General features: G+C 38.9%; 1 non-coding gene across 1 annotated transcript; it reads right to left on the bottom strand.

Annotated features, from left to right (window-relative positions):
* Positions 1-18,410: 18,410 nt before the first annotated feature.
* TRNAR-ACG (transfer RNA arginine (anticodon ACG)) lies at positions 18,411-18,483 on the bottom strand. Its single transcript has one exon. It is a non-coding gene; the product is annotated as a tRNA-Arg (tRNA).
* Between the last annotated feature and the right edge of the window lie 1,566 nt (positions 18,484-20,049).

The raw sequence follows: 20,049 nt of genomic DNA, 5'->3' as shown, positions 1-20,049 counted from the left end.
ATAAAATTGCACATATTTACATATTTAGAGAAATATAACAATATTGCATTCATGGCTATTTCAGCTACAGTTATATTAAGTTATTTGTTATTACAATATTCCCGTGATATTACAATTAACATTAACTATTATAATAGTTTGCTGATCTTGTAGGAGTCTTGTGGTTAAATCGTGTCTATCTCAACAGATTTTAGTCTTGAAGATATCAGTGTGATGAAAGAGCAGAAGCCTGAAAAACAAGATTCAGGATATTTCAGAGACTGCTGCGAGTCATTGCGGTACAAGTAAACACATGGGTTGTGTTAGGGTAGCTAAGAGTAGAAATGGGTGCATGTATACTTGCGTGTACACCAATGCTAGGAGTTTAGTAAATAAAGTTGATGAATTTGAGGTATTGCTCAAAACATCAAAGGCAGATATTGTTGGGATATCAGAGACTTGGTGTCACACCATGGATATAAGGAATGCAGAACTGGAATTTGGGGAGTACAACGTCTACAGAAAAGATAGACTGGATAGGAAGGGAGGAGGGGTTATGCTATTAGTTAAGAAATACATAAAATCCAAGGAAGTGAAGCCAGTGGACATCGCTGGACAGTGCAGTGTCGAGTCAGTTTGGTGTGACATAAGCATTGGGAGATCAAAATTGAGAGTAGGAGTGTGCTATAGGCCTAATGACTCTGATGAGTATAATAAGAAACTGTACAGGGATATAGAGTGGGCCAGTAAATCAGAGTGTCTTATAATGGGAGATTTTAATTTCCCAGATATTGACTGGAATTTGGGGGCTGGTCACTCACACACTAGCAAGGCTTTTGTGGATTTATTGGATGATTGTTTTCTACATCAGCATGTTCGGGAGGCAACTAGAGGGAGGAATACTCTTGATTTGATTATCAGCAGTGATTCTTCATGCATTAAGAATCTGCAGATAAATGAACCACTAGGTGGCAGTGATCACAGTGTGCTGAAGTGGGATTTACTCAAAGAGGTAACTACCATTAGGGGTAAAGGGAAGGGTTATTGCTTTCGTAAAGGTGACTACGATGGACTGAGACAGTATTTAAATTCTATACAGTGGGACCAACTGATGATGTTACCAACAGCAAATGCAAAATGGGAAGCATTCAAAGAACTTATCTTGGAAGCTACTAGACTTTACATACCAACTAAGAAATATTGTTCAAGGCTCAGCTGGACAGGTATTTTGAACGAACAGAGGGGTGAAGTTGGAGTGGTTTTTTTTTTTTTTTTGGCTGATGCTGCATAAGCTTGCTTTCTTGCATCAAATGCCTCTACTAATGCTAATGCTAATATCCACCAATAGTATGAGTAGTCTCACAGTTCTGTTGTAATAATTGTAACTGTAATTGGCTGTGACAGTGGTGAGGCATTTCTCAGTCTTTTCTGAGGATTAGTGAAGTTTATTCTTGTGATCAGGTGACTACTATTTATCTGGTCATTTAATAACGTGTTGAAGAATGTGAGATCAGCTTTATTTCTTGTGCACTGCAATGTCTCCATTTAAAATTTTCATACAAGTCAGTATGAACAGGATTTTGAACTCTTGAACAGGATTTTGAATCCTGTTCAAGAGTTCTTCAATAGCACAAACACCCAGGGTCGTGAGCTGGATATCATCATTCCCTTCTACTTTTGACTCTCTCTCTCTCAGGGTAACTTGGAATTTTTTTTGCTTCCTTGCACCATATAGCTAATAATAATGTAAAGTTCTTTTTTTGATCTTTCTCTATTACTGTTCTTTCTTTAGTAAGCAGAATGTAGTGACCTGACCTAGGAAGCATACTCAAGAACAGGCCTTGAATGGGTTGAGCATGCTGAATTCTGATGGAATCCTTCCACTTGTTCAAATTACGACTGAAGGGGGCATAAATTCAAATTAAGAAAAGACAGATGTAGAATAGATGTGCAGAAATTTGCCTTTAGCCAGCGGGTGGTTAATTGCTGTACCAAACTTCCATCTGTCATTGTGGAAATTGATAGGTTAAATAAATTTAAGGAGGAACTGGACAGGCATTTGGAGGGAATGGTGTGATTTTTTTTTTTTTTTTTTGGCTAATGCTGCATAAGCTCATACAATTGCTTTCTTGCATCACATGCCACTACTACTACTACTAACGTATGTTTTTTGAATTATCAAGTGTATCAGAGTTATGGAGATATTTGACCCTTCTTTTTAGGAATCCATTTTTATAGGCTGCTTTTATTATTTATTATTAGTAATATGGTGCAAGGAAGCCTGAGGCTTATGCTGCACCAGCCAAGAAAAGTTGCCAAAGTTACCCTACACTGAGAGAGAGAGAGAGAGAGAGAGAGAGTCAGAAGAAGAAGGAATCACCAAGAAAGCAAGAGAGAGAAGAATGATGATATCCAGCTCAGGACCCTGGGTTTGCAAAGCCCATACTCACCAGATGTGAGCTCCTGGTGTTGTATTATCACACTTGTTATGTGAAAATCAAAGGATGTAGTTTCCTTAAAGTAAATCCTCCACATTTTTTAGGGAACTTTCCATATTGACTATTTTTTTTTTTATCAGCAAAAATTTATTAGCACACATTTCTCATCATTGACCATCAGACAGTTTTTGTGCAATCATGCTATGACTTGTTATAAAGCTTCATTCAAGAGAATGCAACCTCTGTTGTATAACAGCTTATATTTTAATGTCATGTGCAAAAATATTTGTATTGACTTTGGGATCCTCAAATATTTATGGAAAGTCACTGATATATATCAAGAATAGCAGAGATCCTACAGATTATGCCTACAGTATTCCCACTTCAGGTTTGAATTTTTTTTTTTTTTTTTTTTGAGGATCTTCCTTTGTAAAGCACTGTATGGGATCTTTCTCCTAGGTAATTAAGAGTATGTGATCTGAGGAATTGCTTAACCGAGTACATTGCAATGCTGAGAAAAATTCAGGAGTTAGGAATAAATTTGAAAATGTCTACAATTCTTCCCAGATAATACAAGGAAGTATATGAGAGCCTTGTCAATTTGGCCCAGACACGATAGGAGGGAGTATATGATGAGAGCCTTGTCAATTTGGCCCAGACACGATAGGAGGGAGTATATGATGAGAGCCTTGTCAATTTGGCCCAGACACGATAGGAGGGAGTATATGATGAGAGCCTTTTCGATCAATTCGGCCCTGGAAAGATTGTGCAAGGCTCAAGGGGTAGAATTTTTTTCAGCCTGGTCTGTACTTGTTAACAGGAGAGACTGCTTCTACAGGGATGGGATACTTAAATAGAAAGGGTGCAAGAATATTTGCTGATGCTATCGAGGCAGTGTTAGGTGGGTCGAAAAACTGCTAACTTGAGGAGATACAAGGACTAATAGATTAACAGTAGCCACTGGCAGAGGTGAAAGTGATTCTTGCACTGCTTTGGAATTAGCAGCAGCCTGGAAAACAAGATGCAGGGTATTTCAGAAACTGCTGGGAGTCATTGCGGTACAAGTAAACACATGGGTTGTGTTAGGGTAGCTAAGAATAGGAACAGGTGCATGTATACTTGCGTGTACACCAATGCTAGGAGTTTGGTAAATAAATTTGAGGTATTGCTCAAAACATCAAAGGCAGATATTGTTGGGATATCAGAGACGTGGTGTCACACAGATAAAATGAATGCAGAAATGGAATTTGGGGAGTACAATGTGTACAGAAAGGATAGAAACGGAGGAGGGGTTATGCTATTAGTTAAGAAACTTAAAATCCAAGTAAGTGAAGCCAGTCGTCATCACTGGACAGTTCATTGTCGAATCAGTTTGGTGTGACATAAGCATTGGGAGATCAAAATTGAGAGTACGAGTGTGCTATAGGGCTAACGACTCTGATGAGTATAATAAGAAACTGTACAGGGAAATACAGTGGGCCAGTAAATCAGTGTCTTATAATGGGGGATTTTAATTTCCCAGATATTGACTGCAATTTCTGGGTTGGGCACTCACACACTAGCAAGGCTTTTGCGGATTTATTGGATGATTGTTTTCTACATCAGCATGTTTGGGAGGCAACTAGAGGGAGTAATACTCTTGATCTGATTATCAGTAGTGATTCTTCATGCATTAAGAATCGGCAGATAAAGGAACCACTAGCTGGCAGTGATCACAGTGTGCTGAAGTAGGATTTACTCAAAGAGGTAACTACCATCAGGGGTAAAGGGAAGGGTTTTTGCTTTCGTAAAGGCGACTACGATGGTATGAGACAGTATTTAAATTCTATACAGTAGGACCAACAGCAAACTCAAAATGGGAAGCATTCAAAGAACTTATCTTGGAAGCTACTAGGCTTTACATACCAACTAAGAAATATTGTTCAAGGTTTAGGCCTAAATGGATGTCAAATGAACTAATGAGATATGGCAGAGAAGAAAAATGCATGGGATACATATAAATTAATGGGTGACATGGAAGCCTATGATAGATATAAGCTGGTCTGTAACCAAGTTACAAAGGAGATTAGGCAGGCAAAGGCAGATTATGAGAAATCCTCGGCAAAGGATGTAAAGAAAAACAGAAAAGAGTTCTTTACCTATGTAAACTCTAGAAGGAGGGGGATGAATCAGATTGGTCCCCTGGATGTTGATGATCCTACTCAGGTGGCTAACAAACTAAATGAGTATTTTACATCTACACTCACCCATGAGGAGTTATTCAGGGAAGGGAATGCCAGAGGTGAGTTAAACTCTGGCAGTGAGGTGGATGGTTTTGTAATAACTCAGAGGAAAGTGGAGGAGAAATTGTTGAAGATAAACATAAGAAAGGCACCTGGGGTGGATGGGATCTATCCAGTTATATTAAAGAAGACAGCAAAGGCAGTAAGAAAACCCTTAACCATAATTATGAGAGCTTCTTTGGACTCAGGGGAGGTACCCATAGACTGGAGGTGTGCAAATGTGACCCCAATTCTCAAAGGAGGATCAAAGGCTGACACAAGTAATTATAGACCTGTGAGTTTAAATTCTGTTCCAGGAAAATTAATGGAGGCACTGGTTAAAGAAGCACTGCAGGATCATCTAGGCAAGACTTCAGTTATATCTCGGACACAGCATGGTTTTGTTAAGGAAAAGTCTTGCCTGACCAATTTGAATGGGCTACTATGATGCAGTCACAAAAGAACTGGATGCAGCGAATAACTTTGATATTATATATTTGGATCTTAGAAAGGCTTTTAATACCATTGCGCATGGAAGACTGCTGCACAAATTGGAGCAGTGTGGCATTAGAGGCAAATTGCTGCTATGGATAAAGGGATGGTTGAAGGGGAGAAGACAGAGAATGGTAATCAATGGACACTGCTCATTGTGGACTAATGTTATTAGTGGAGTCTTATAAGGGTTCAGTGTTGGGTCCATTGTTGTTTTCTGTATTTATAAATGATATTTATGATGTTATATCAAGCTTAATGTCCAAGTTTGCAGATGATACAAAGGTTGGTAGGGTTGTTAAGGACACTACTGACAATATGCTGCTGCAACAGGATCTGGAAATGTTGAGCAGATGGGCTGAGAGGTGGCAAATGAAGTTTAACATTGACAAATGTAAAGTACTACATATGGGAAACAGTAACCCTAGAGTAATGTATCAACTCTGTGGTACTAAAATGACAGTGGTGGAGAATGAAAAGGACATGGGGGTAATTGTGCCGGAAGATATGAAGTTTTCTGAGCAGTGCAGACGGGCTGCAAGAGTAGCTCATGGTGTCTTGTCAATGATTATACAGGAATTTTTCTAGCAGGGATAAGGAGGTGATTATTCCCTTGTATAAGGCAGTGGTCAGGCCACACCTTGAATACTGTATACAGGTCTCGAGGCCTCATTTCAAGAAGGATGTAGAGCTGCTGGAACGAGTACAGAGAAGGGCAACAAGATTAGTGAATGGAACAAAGGGTTGCTCTTACAAAGAATGGCTTAAGTTTTGCAAATTACAGTGTCTGGAGACTAGGCACCGGTGAGGTGATCTGATAGAGGCGTATAAAGCCTTGAATGGTTTGAGCATGCTCAATGCTGATGAAATTCTTCCTCTTGCTCAGAATAATCTCCTGAGAGGGCCAAAATTCAAATTGAGGAAAGACAGATGTAGTGTAGATGTGTGGAAATTTGCCATTAGCCAACGGACAGTTGGTTGGTGGAACAGACTTCCATCCCTTGTTGTGGAAGTTGATAGCGTAAATAAATTTAAGGCTTAGCTGGACAGGTATTTTGAATGAATGGAGGGAAGAAATGGGAGTGGTTTTTTTTTTTTGGCTGATACTGCATAAGCTTGCTTTCTTGCATCATATGCCTCTGCTAATGCTAATGCCTTGGAGAAATTGTACAGGGCTCAGAAGATAGAATTTTTCTTAGTGATCTGTGCCTGTTAATAAGAGAAACTATTTTTACAGTAATGTGATACACTTAAATAGGAGTGCAAGAATATTTTCTGATATTATCAAGAAAGTGTTAGGTGGGTTGGTAAACTGCTACCCTGGTGGGGTGGTGACACACAGACTAATAAACAGCAGCTAAAAGCAGAGGTGAAAGTAATTCTTGCATTGCTTCTACTGTGACAGAGAGCAGCCTGAAAAGTGAAGTGCTGGTGATTACAAGGCCTGCTGGTAGACATCATGCAACAAGCAAATATGTGGGTTGTGTTAAGGTTACTGTAAGCAAATGCAGATATGGTAGGGACACAGGAAGTATGGTGCCATTCAGACATAAGCAATGCAATTTGAATACAGCAAGTACTTGTGCACAGTAGCATTGCATTCCTATGTGTTGCCAGTAAGCAAAATAAAATTTGCCACCCTGAATGTTGAATACTGATAAGCATTAACAAATCAGAAAACAATATCAAAAAAATTTTGATTCCCTCTTGGACTGCTGCCAGTAAGTGACTCTTACCTTGCCTACCCACTAGCGGTGCCTCTGCATGTGCAAGAAAGACTGGCAGGAGGGAAAGGATAAAGGCATTTGGTTAAGAAGCACTTGGATGGTCAGTGAAGCATTGAGTCTGTTTGATGTGATGTAAGCACTGTAAAGATAAAATGAGAATAAGAACCTTCTGTTAGCCAATGACTGTGATGGTATAATGGACAACTACGTAGAGAATTGGAGTGGGCCAGTTGATTGGAATATCTTATAATGGGAAACTCGAACTTTCCTGATATTGACTATAACTTGTGGGCTGGTGACTTGCACAGTAGCAAAAATTTTTTGGATTAAGGATGACTCTTTCCTACAGCAGCATGTTAGAAAGGCAACAGGAGAAAAAAAAAAAAAAAAAAAAGCAGCACCCTTGATCTGATTATCAGCAGTCGCTCATTGTTCATTAAGAATATCTAGATAAAGGGAGAATTTGGTGGTGGTGATTATAATAATGTGGAATATAACTATTATCAAAGGTAAGGGGGAAGGGATTTTGCTTTTGTAAAGACACTACAGTCATCTTGGTTTTTAAATTCCTTTTAGTGGGACCAACTACATATCCTAAATGGGAGGTCATCATAGATGCTAATAAGCTTTTTATACCAATTAAGAGATAAACAGTTCAAGATTTAGAACTAAATTGTCGGATGAACTGATGAAACTAGTGGCAATGAAGAAGAATGCATAGGATGATTATAAATTAGCAGGAGCATGGAATCCTACAAGTACAAACTAGTCTGCAGTCAGGTCACTTAAGGGGTTTAGACAAGCTAATGCAGATTATGAGAAGTCCTTGCCTAAGAATACAAAGAATATTTTGCTTACATTTACATGATGAGGCATGTCACAAAACGAGACTGATTTTATAAAATTTTGTATGGCAGTAATGGGCATGCATGCTGCATACCAGTGTATTGGTTGAACCCACTCTGAACAATAAGAGTACTCTTGTCTTGTGTGTGGAGTCATCATGAAGTAAGCAACTATGTGTTTGTTGATTGACTGCATTGCAAAAAATGGAGCCGGAAGATATTAAGCAACATTACACCATCAAATTTTACATAAAATTCAATGAAAGTGCAACTGAAATGTAAAAAAAAAGTAAGAACTTATGGAGATTAAGTTTTATCGTGAGTCCAACTTTTCTGATGACACAAAGCCTTTTTGAAAGGACGTAAAACTATGCACAGAGAAACTGGTTTCAGAAATGAGCAAAATGTGGATAGGGTAGAGATCTCCGATTGTGGCCAATGGGCAGTTCACCATTAGATTAATGGCAAATGAGCTGAACGAGTCACCGAGCCATCTGTAATATTATAACAGCATTTGTGCATTTGCAAAAATGGTGCCAAAAAATTTTGCTGAAGAACAAGCAAAATTCGAAGAACATCAACCTTCTCAATTGCGTTAAAACTGAGCCAGAGTTCCATCAGCAAATGATAACTAGTGATGAATCATGGATTTCTGAGTACAATCCAGAAACAGAAAAATTGTACGCTGTAAATTCACCATGACTGAAGAAAAATGAGCACATCCAGAAATCGATGTTTGTCTTTTTTTATCTGTGTGGAGTGGTGCACAAAGAGTGTGCATCAAGGTAAATTAGTCAACCAAACTGGGAAATCTGTGCAATTATGGCAAAGGTATCTGCACATTCAACCTAAAATGGCCAAAAACATGATTTTGCAGGACAACCATGCACTCTGTAAATGCATGTTATGGAATTTTTGATCTCCAAAAATATATCAGTGCTCCTGCAGTCAATATATTCCCCGATACCATTGCCATGCAACTTTTCTTTTTCCAGATATCAAGAATCGCCCAAAAGGGCATCATTTTGAGATGATTGGCAACATCCAGAGTGCCATAACCAATTTGCCGGAGAAGTGTACCATAACCAATTTGTTTTCACGGAAAAAGACTTCAGCACTGCTTCAAGGGATGGAAGAAGTGCTGGAGGCGATGTGTACCTTTGCAAGGAAGCTACTTTAAAGGAAAGAAATGTAGAAAATTTCACAGTAAATTTTTTATAACATCAATCTCATTAAATTTGTGATAAAAGTAGAAAGAAAGCAATGGCCCCACTAGATATGAATAGCATAACTGTGATGAACCTGTTTAGGTTGCTGAAAAACTAAAATATTTTGCATCTGTATTCATGCATGAAGATGTTTTTAGGAAGGGGAACACGAAGTAAGCCCTCGTGATGAGCACAGTTGGTACAACCATCAACCTCCCATGGAAACGATGTGAGTTTGAGCCCCGTCGACGAAGTGAGGAATTTTTATGGACCATTTTCATAACGTGGCTAAGTTAGTCGGGTGAGGGTAGCCTGGTTTATTCTCCTGGAAACTCGGGTTTTCATCAAGCAAACAGAAAATCGACCACAGAACATGCAATTTACAAGTAGTAATAATGGAACAGTATGGCTTAGTTGCTGATGCTCTTAAAACCCTACTACGCTGGTGTGCAAAATTTAAGGACCAGTCAGGTTTTCACCTGTAGCTTCTCATAGGAGTAGCCTGGATATGGGAAAAGCATACCAAAGGAACCTCATGAGGTACAGAAACAATGAAGGAAACACCCACACAACGGAAACAAAACAGTACAGAGGGACTTTATTCAAAAATGGCAACATAGCATTGGCTGCCACGATACAGATGCATCACTGCCAAAGATGGAACATATCTCCTACTGAAGACCACCTTCGGTAGGAGATATGGCCACCCCTAATGTTGATGCAGGCTTTGCACCGCCTGTCCATGCTTAGAACAATGTTGATAAGTTCTTGCAGTAACATAGTCCATTCTTCTGTCAGTGCCATTTTCTGGTGAGTGTGGACATGCCGCTAGGCGTGTCCACACTCGCCAGAAAACGGTGACACAGTGTTTTCCACACACACATATAGGATGCTCTCCCAAGAGCATCCCATATGTGTTCGATGGAATTTAGATCAGTGAAATGGGCTTACATTTACATGATTTATGTCACAAAATGAGACTGAGCAGGCCAATCCATACGAACAATGTCCTCACTTTCCAAAAGCATAACAGTTGCAGTGCGATGGGGTGTAGCGTTATCATCCATAAACACAAACTTTGGGCCAATGGCACCTGGGAACATGTGCATGGGGAAGAATTACCCTCAGTACAGTAGCGTGCACCGGTTACAGTTCCACCTTCCAGTATATGGAGTTTTGTATGTCCATTCAAGATAACACCTCGACCATATCGATCCCTTTCAGTGATGTTTGTGGGGTGACGCTATGTGCCAACATCTCATCAGTAAAGAGTACCTTAAGTAAAGATTTTGTGGTTGTAACCTTTAGAAATAGTGTTGGTCCTTAAATTTTGCACACCAGTAAACAACAACAAACAAGTATCAGATTATAATTGGGGGGCTAAATGATTTTGATTTGGTTCATTGGCTGAAGGGTTTTAGGTGGATCAGCAACTTAGGCCATGATGCGCGTTTTTAATATGTCTATAAATTGTGTATGTTCTGTGGTCGGTTTGCTGGACGAAAAACCCTTGTTTCTGAGGAAAATATCGTGCTACCCTCGACAGAGACACTTACTCAACCACATTATGCAAAAAAGGCAGAGAAGTATTCCTTGCGTCATTTACTGGATTCAAACTTGAGTCTTTTACCCAGTGTGTGTGTTGGTTGGTTGTTGAGACAACTGCTACCGACAAGCACGATTTTGATGTAACAGGAGAAAGTGAAGAGAAATTGCTAAAGTTAAAAGGAAATGAAATGAGGAATCCAGTTACATTGAAAGAAGCAGCAAAAGAGGCAAGCTTTTGCTATGAAAACAACCTTTGATTCAGGGGATATGGTTCTTGTAGATAGGTGTGCAAATATATCTCCTATTTACAGAGGGCAAAGTGAGCAATTTCGGACCCTTGAGTTTAACTTCTGTTAAAAGGTAAAATATTAGAGTCAATGGTATTGTAATTATGCGGAAATCGCAGCACGGGTTGTCTGTTAAGAGGGGAACCTGTCTAACCAGCCTGATTAGCTACTAAGATGCAATAACAGAAAATGAATGCAAATAATTTTTGACATCATATATTTAGATTTCAGTACGGTTTTAGACACTTCTACATGAAAGACTGCTGTACAAATTGGAACAGTGTGGATTAAGGGCAAGTTACTGATGTGGATAAAATAATGGTTCGGTAGCAGAGCACAGAATATAGTTATAAATGGGCACTACTCTTCTTGGACCAATATTATTAGTGGAGACCAAGGAACAGTGAACTACCCCTTTCTGTTTACAATATTCATTAACGATATTGATGAAGGCATATCAATCTTATTGTCTAAGCTCGCAGGATTATCAGAGTGATTAATGACATGAATCAAGTCTTACCACTGCAACAAGACCTAGATAGCTTACGGAGACGCCATGAGAAGTTGCAATTCAAGTTTAACGTTGGTAAATGCAGGGTATTGCATATGGGCAGCAGTAACAAAAGTTACTGAAAATAACAAAAGTTGCAGGATTTTAGACACACCAGCAACTTAGGCCATATTGTGCCATATATAGTGTCTGTAAATTGCGTGTGTTCTGTATTCGATTTGTTTTGTGCTGACAAAAAACTTGGGTTTCCAGGAGAGAAAAACCATATTGCCCGTGTGCGAGATAGGCAAACTTAGCCATCTTATGAAAAGGTAGCAGCAGTAGTAGCAAATGTTTAAGTAAGCAAACTTATATAGAATCGGACAAAAGCTAAGTGGCTTCTTTTTGTTTTCAAAATGAGATAACTATATTTTTAATTGTTTTGTTAAATTAAATTACTAAATTTAAATAATATTTTGCAGTAAAATAGCCTTCTTTTAATTAAGACCAAGAGCTCACATCTGGTGAGTATGGGCTTGGCACGCCGAAGGTCCTGAGCTGGATATCATCATTCTTCTCTTTCTTGACACTTCTACATAAGCCTCAGGCTTCCTTGCACCATATAAAGTAAAGTAAAGTGCAGCCACTATCAACCCACTGCAGGATGGAAGCCTCCTCAACAATTCATGTTGAGGGAAATGGACCATAATCTGCCACGCTGGTCCAGGGCGGGTTGGCAGATCGACCGTATTCAGCAGTCAGGGGCTTGAACCCCGGTCTACTCAAAGAGCGTGTCTACTGCACTCCCGCCCCTGCCCACTCGGCTACGGAGGCCTGCACCATATAGCTAATAATAAAAAATAAGACAATACAATTTTGCTAAGCCTAATTTGCAGATAAAATAGTAGACGAACGTGATGCAAGAAATCAAGCTTATGTAAGATCAGCCAAAAAAAAAAAAAAAAAAACATTTCACACATCCATTCCCTCTAAACATTTGTCCAGTTCCTCCTTGAATTTATTTAAGCTATCAACTTCCACAACGTCAGATTCAGCAATCAACTACCCGCTGGCTAAAGGCAAATTTTGGCACATCTATTCTACAACTGTCTTTCCTTAATTGGAATTTATGCCCCCTCAGGTTCGTAATCTGGACAAGAGGAAGAATCCCATCAGAAGTGAGCTCGTTCAACCCATTTAAGACCTTATACACCTCAATGAGATCACTCCGCAGGTGCCTAGTCTCCAGACGCTGCAATTTGCAGAAGTTAAGCCTTTCTTGGTAAGAGTACCCCTTCGTTCCCCTCACCAATCTTGCAGCCCTTCTCAGTACTCTCTCAAGCTACTCTACATCCTTCCTAAAATGAGGCCTCCAGACTTGTATGCAGTACTCAAGGCGTGGCCTGACCATTGTCTTATACAAAGGGATAATCAACTTTACCCTACTAGCAAAACTCCTGAAAATATATCATTGAAAAGATCCCATGACCTGCTCTGGCAGCCTGGCTGCACAATTACTCCCAGGATTTTTCATTTTCTGCCACTCTAAGTGCAATACCATACAGTTGGTAGGTTTCTCTGGGGTTACTTCTACCCATATGCAGTACTTTGTATTTGTCAATGTTAAACTTCAGTTGCCACTTCTCGGCCCACAGGCCCAACTTTTCTAGATCCTGTTGCAGTAACACACTGCCATTACTATCATTAACAACCCTGACAAACTTAGTATCACCTGCAAACTTCGACATTAAGCCTGATATACCTTCATCAATATCATTGATAAATAACAACAGTGGGCCCAACACTGAACCCTGGGGGGCTTCATTAATAACATTAGTCCACGAAGAGAAGCGTCCATTGATTACCACTATCTGTGTTCTCTCACTCAACCACCCTTTTACCCATTGTAGCAACTTGCCCTTAAGACTATACTGCTCCAATCTGTGCAGTTCTCTTCCATGTGCACAGTATCAAAAGCTTTCCTCAAATCCAAGTATATTATATCAAAATAATTTTTTTGCATCCTTTGTAATCACAAACTATAAAACCATTATTTTTAGGCCAACCAAATAATTAAATTCATCGGCCGTAAAGTGTGTCTTATGTCTGTTAGGTGTGTGTTCTATGGTTGATTTGTCTGTTTTGCTGAACGAAAAATCCCAGTTTCTGGGTTAAAAAAGGTTGCTATCTACGCCTTGGACCGACTAACTCAGCCAACGGGTGAAAAAAACCATTAAACTTCCTTGCGTCATCGACGGGATTCGAACCCGGTGTAACGTGGTGGTGACGATGCCACTGTGCTAACCACGCAGACAAGACTTTCCCTCATCCCCAGGGGCTCACGTCTGGTGAGTATGTTCTTGGCACGCCCAGTGTCCTGAGCTGGATAAAAATGATGATATACGTTGGATATCATCATTTTTCTCTTTCTTGGTGATTTCCTTCTACTTTTATATCTCTCTCTCTCTCTATCAATCAAGCTAATGAGGGAATTTTTTTTTGGCTGTTGCATCATAAGCCTCAGGCTTCCTTGCACCATATAGCTAATAAAAAAATAATAATAACAATAATAATCATCTTGTATGTGGGCTCTCGCCAAATTCGTTGTATAGCAAAAGGCGCACAATTGCGACTACCATCATACCATCCCTCTGATGCTAACTGGCAACTTTCTCTTGCTAGAAAGTTGCCAGTTAGCATCAGAAATAAGTGCCGACATTTTGTCTTCATCACGCTTTGGACTGTGTAGGCCAGGTGTTGAAGAATCTCAGATTTGGTGGTCAGTCCTGTGCTTATACGAAAGCCACTTCTTTTTGCAAAAAATCCGAAAGGTTCCATTGGAATGGTGCCGCTAATGCCAACAGGGGTGTATTCGGGGGGGGGATATTTCCCCTAAGCATGCGTATAAGTGTTCCTAGGTCTATCTAAAACAACACTCAAAAACCAGGTCTTCATTCCCCCTTACGATGAAACCTGGATACGATAATGAATGTTAAGATTGTAGAACACTGGATAAAGATCATGTGATCTGACGAGTCTCAATTTATACTTTTACTTTCGTGAAGTCGTTTATCCAGATTGTGTTGTGTTGTGTCCACCAATCCAGCGCAGAAGGTGGTATCATGGTATGTTCTTTTGCTACGGATTTGGTCCGCTCAAGCTGTTAGAAGGTAGTGTTATACCCAATGAATATCTATCTTCCTGTCTTGTCGGACGAACTTCACCCTGAAATGGTTAATTTTTATCTGGATTGTAATGGGTTCTTTCAAGATGACAACGCAAGTATCCACCCTGCAAAATTATATCTGGACCTTTCGAGAAACGTACAAGAGGTTTTCAACATTTACTTGGAGCCTAATTTTCCAGATCTGAATTCAGTTGAGGATATCTGTGATAAGTTGGAAAGCACCAGTTCTTTACCGACCATAATACAGCAGACGATAAATATCCTGACCGATGGATGATGAAATCTCTAGATAAACTCTCTCAGACATCTAGTGAAATCCATGCCACAGCGTTTACGTGCTGAAATTCAGGCAAATGCTGGTCCTTACTAGATATTGAATTAAGATTTCTAATTTTTTCAGCAGTGTGTGTATGTCACCATGTTGGTATATACAATTTGCGTTTAGGAGCCTTTACACTTCCCTAGCTTAAAAGTTATATATAGAAGCTCATGAATCACCACATCTCAGAATTATTATTATAATAGGGTTAGCGACACAAGCAAGTAAGGCTATATTGCTCCATGTATACTGTCTGTAAATTGCATGTTCTGTGGTCGATTTTCTGTTTGCTGGACAAAAATACCGAGTTTCCAGGAGAGAAATCCATGATACCCTCACTTGAAACAGATTAATGCAGTCACGTTGTGAAAAAGGCCCATAAAAATTCCTCACGCCATCGATGGGACTCGAATTCAGGTCTTTTCTACCCGGTGTGGGGAGGATGGCGATTCTGCCAACTGTGCTACCACAGTGGACCGTGAAATCACTTCAGACTGGAATCTACAGACTTAAAAATTCTATCATTAGCATTAGCATTAGCAGAGGCATTTGATGCAAGAAAGCAAGCTTATGCAGCATCAGCCAAAAAAAAAAAAAAAAAAACCCACATCCACTTCACCCCTCTGTTCGTTCAAAATACCTGTCCAGCTGAGCCTTAAACTTATTTAGGCTATCAACCTCCACCACAAGGGATGGAAGTCTGTTCCACCAACCAACCAACCACCCGCTGGCTAAAGGCAAATTTCCGCACGTCTATCCTACATCTGTCTTTCCTCAATTTGAATTTATGCCCTCTCAGGTGATTATTCTGAGCGAGAGGAAGAATCCCATCAGCATTGAGCATGCTCAAACCATTCAAGGCTTTATACACCTCTATCAGATCACCTCGCTGGTGCCTAGTCTCCAGACACTGTAATTTGCAAAACTTAAGCCTTTCTTCGTAAGAGCACCCCTTTGTTCCATTCACTAATCTTGTGGCCCTTCTCTGTACTGGTTCCGGCAGCTCTACATCCTTCTTGAAATGAGGCCTCCAGACCTGTATACAGTACTCTAGGTGTGGCCTGACCATTGCCTTATACAAGGGGACAATCACCCCTTTATCTCTGCTAGCAAAATTCCTGTATATCATTGACAAGACACCATGAGCTACTCTTGCAGCTCGTCTGCACTGCTCAGAGAACTTCATATCTGCCTGCACAACCACCCCCAAGTCCCTTTCATTCTCTACCACTATCAGTGTAGTACCACAGAGTTAATACGTTGCTCTGGGGTTGCTGTTTCCCATGTGTAGTACTTTACATTTGTCAATGTTAAACTTCATTTGAAACCTCTCAGCCCATCTGCTCAACCTTTCCAGATCCTGTTGCAGCAGCATAGTGTCAGTAGTGTCGTTGACAACCCTGCCTACCTTTGTATCGTCTGCAAACTTCGACATTAAGCTTGATATACCATCATCAATATCATTTATGAATACAGAGAACAATAATGGACCCAACACTGAGCCCGGAGGGACTCCACTAATAACATTAGTCCACGACGAGCAGTGTCCATTGATTACCACTCTCTGTCTTCTCCCCCTCAGCCACCCCTTTATCCACAGCAGCAATTTGCCTCCAATGCCACACTGCTCCAATTTGTGCAGCAGTCTTCCATGTGCAACAGTATCAAAAGCCTTTCTAAGATCCAAGTATATAATATCAAAGTTATTCCCTGCATCCAGTTCCTTTGTGACTGCATCATAGTATCCAATCAAATTGGTCAGGCAAGACTTCCCCTTAACAAAACCATGCTGTGTCCGAACTATAACTGATATCACTGCTATAACTGATCAATATGTGTTCCTCCCTGGACTAAAACTATGATTAAATGTGATAGTTATTTCAGTCAGTGGGGTTAGCATTCTCTGGCACGCTTAAATCTAAGACAATTTCATTCTATCGAAAGCCAAAGTTATGCTGAATATAATCATATGTACACTGATCGTTCGAAATCAGATAAAACAGTAGGGTACTGCGGCAGTCATCTGCTTTCATTGTTTCTTCTTCTCTACGAACAGAGTTCAGCAATTTCTCTGCAGAACGTTTTGCCATCTACCTAACTCTTAATCACCTAGATTCCCAAACCGCAGTATATCATCTATACCGATTCTTTAGGCTCTATTAACTCACTGAAGAATGAAACACACAATTACCATCCTTTGCTGAAACATCAGATCTAAACTGATCCAGCTACAAGACAAACAACATGCAGTGGTATTCTGCTGGATCCCAATTCCCTGTGGAATACTCGGAAATGAAAACGCAGATCAGGAAGTAAAATAACCAATAAATTCAAATGTAACATATGAAGCTTCCTGTGCAAAACTACAAAACCGAAAAACCTACAACTCCCAATCAAAAAATATATGGTGAGAACATAGCAATAATAAACTTATAGATATTAAGACCCAGCCACCATCCTTCTGGACCTCCAGCACCAGGAAAGGAAAAAAAAGAAGTGATTCTTACACAGCGCGGTGTTAGAATCACTTCTTTTTTTTCGCCGTCTCCTCACCACACCGGTTGGAAAAAGTCCGAGTTCCAATCCCCGTCGATGACGGGATTAGCAAAATTGTAATGAAAATATTGATTACAATGTCTTCGATGACGGGATATTCGAATTAAAATTAATTTTAATAAAAATATCGGTAATTGTAATCGTAATTATATTTGTAATATATTCAAATTTGTAACCCTTTTCATTTTTTGTTCCTTCAACAACATGGTGTGATAATGGGTTTCGGTAAGATACCTGAAACGTCACCTTAATGTATAATATGTTAGGCGAATAGCTTATTATACAGTATACTGTATATTATTATATATTATGTATATTATTATAATAATATACAGTATATTATTAATTTCACGTGGCATAAGAATGGTATTAAATATAATAATAATATTAATGCAAAACAATTTCCGGGCTTAAAAACCATGCTATCATCGCCTGATTTACTCTATGCACTCCACACAAATCAAGAGGGACGATAGATCAATGATTATACCCACGAGAACATGAACTTACTGGGTTCAGCTAATTAGCGTTACTAATATGCAGGGCTCGGAATGGACTCTAGATTCGCCCTCCTCCTCACACAGGAACATTTTGCTTTTTTTATATAATTATATTTTCACCTAGTAAAAGCTATTAATGTGTAATACACTATTCCTCCCACCACACGGCATTTCCCCCCCCCCCCCAAAAAAAAAATTTCTGCATGCGCCATTGATCTTGAGCGTTTCGTTTCGTTGCATTTTCCATTTCGACTCTTAACTGCTAATAAGAAAAACAATGTGAGAGAGTATTGTTTGCATAAAAATATGCACATTTATTAATTTGCCAGCTGAGGAGGATAAACCGATTTTTTCCCTCGTTAATTAAATGTAATTGTAACCCAATAATTAGCAAATAGACGTTTACTCGTGTGACAAGCAAAGCGTCATTATTTTCGAAATATTTAGTTGATTTTATATAGTTTTTGTGTGAATAAATAAATATTAAATTAGTTTCCAGAGAACAACTTCATTAATATTTGAACAAGATAAGAAGAAACATTTTCTTGAATGAGAATGCAAAAGTTTTATCCTCGAGCCAGCCAGGATTCGAACCTGGAATCTTCTGATCCGTAGTCAGACGCGTTATCCGTTGCGCCACTGGCCCACACTTATCGAGTTGTTACGTTATTGTTTAAATATATTTTCGATACAATTCTCATGGACGATTTTAATTGATAACTGTGTTACGCTTTCAATTAATTTTATGAAATTCCTAAATTTTACCTGCATAGCAACCATAAAAACAAACAGATATATCTTGCATGTAAACTATAAGCATTTAATGTCTATAAAGGAGTCAGAATTTAGGCTATTGTAGTGTGCATCGTGTAGTAGTATATGAACAAATTAACCATCCAAAAAAGAAACAACAGAATTTCATAATATTTAAAAAATCGGAAATAACCTTTAAAAAAATGGATATCACTAAATTTTCATTTGTAAACAGAGTACAGTATTAGTTGCAAATAATGCAAGGAAGCAAGCTTATACAGCATTAGCCAAAAAGAGAAAAAAAAAAAGTTATTTTAAAAAGAAAGAGTTATTCATTCCAGAAAAATTAAAGAAAATTCATTCCTATAGAAAAAAAGTTTTCACCCTCCCTCTCTCCCCCACTTTCTGATATATCTAAATACAGTATCTAATCGACTGATATATCTAATTACAGTAATAAATTACCGTGGTAAATTTAATACTCGAAACTAACCCTGTTTTTTTAAAATCGATCACTAAATTTCTATTTGTAAATAATTAAAACAAATAGTCAACGAAAAAAAACAGGTCAGCTTTATAGTGAATGCTATATATGTAAATTAGTATTGAACCCCTGTAGAGTTTTCATCCCCCCCGCCCCATATTGCTTATTGGAGAGTATGTCTCATCTTCTCTTCTTCAACAAGCAGCATGCTTAATGTGAAAGGAGAGGATCTAATTATGGTAATGGAAATAAGTTACTGTGATAATTTTAATACACTAATACCTTCTAATATCCTTCCACCCTCCAACTAAACAAAACCTGAAATATGTAGAATTCACATCTGCTAATTTTACAAAAGTCTCTTGTTCCGGGAAATCATGAAAGTTTTCATTGCTAATGTCATAGTGTATCTGCAACATGTAAATTTGAAAATACATTTTAATTTAATTTTTTTTTAATTAATTTTACATGAGGGGAAGTGGATTTTGAACCAGCAAGTAATGAGCATCGAACAAATAAGACATTCTTTATTTTCAACTAGTAGTCTGCACTATAAATTATGGTTTGAAGGCAATGAAATATGGCAGTCGGACAGGACAGCACCTTTTGAATATGGTAGAGTTTCCCTATTACGTAAACATCCCTTTCTCCTCTCAAAGATTGGATCAATTCTTGTTCTGCAGATTTTCGAATAATGCCCGAAATTTCTTATAATTGAGAAAATAAATTTATGGTATAGAATCAAGCTTGGGGATACGCACACACAAAAAAAAAAAAAAAAAAGCCAAAGGGGCGGTCTGCAAGTACCCAAACGTTGAAAGCAACTGCTGGGCAGGCGGATTGGCACTTAAAAAGGGAGGGGGGAAATGTTTTCGGGTGTCATTCAACTAATTTTTGAACTATTGTTATCCCTCACCATTGCGAGTGTTAGGAGCTGGCAAACTTTTGCAATCTACAAAACCATGAATGATAAAT

Source organism: Mastigoproctus giganteus, chromosome 5 (assembly GCF_048544385.1).
Source record: "Mastigoproctus giganteus isolate SK-2022 chromosome 5, ASM4854438v1, whole genome shotgun sequence".
NCBI classification, from domain to species: domain Eukaryota; kingdom Metazoa; phylum Arthropoda; class Arachnida; order Uropygi; family Thelyphonidae; genus Mastigoproctus; species Mastigoproctus giganteus.
Note: the sequence above shows the minus strand (reverse complement) of the source record. Positions and strands in the feature narration are given on the sequence as shown.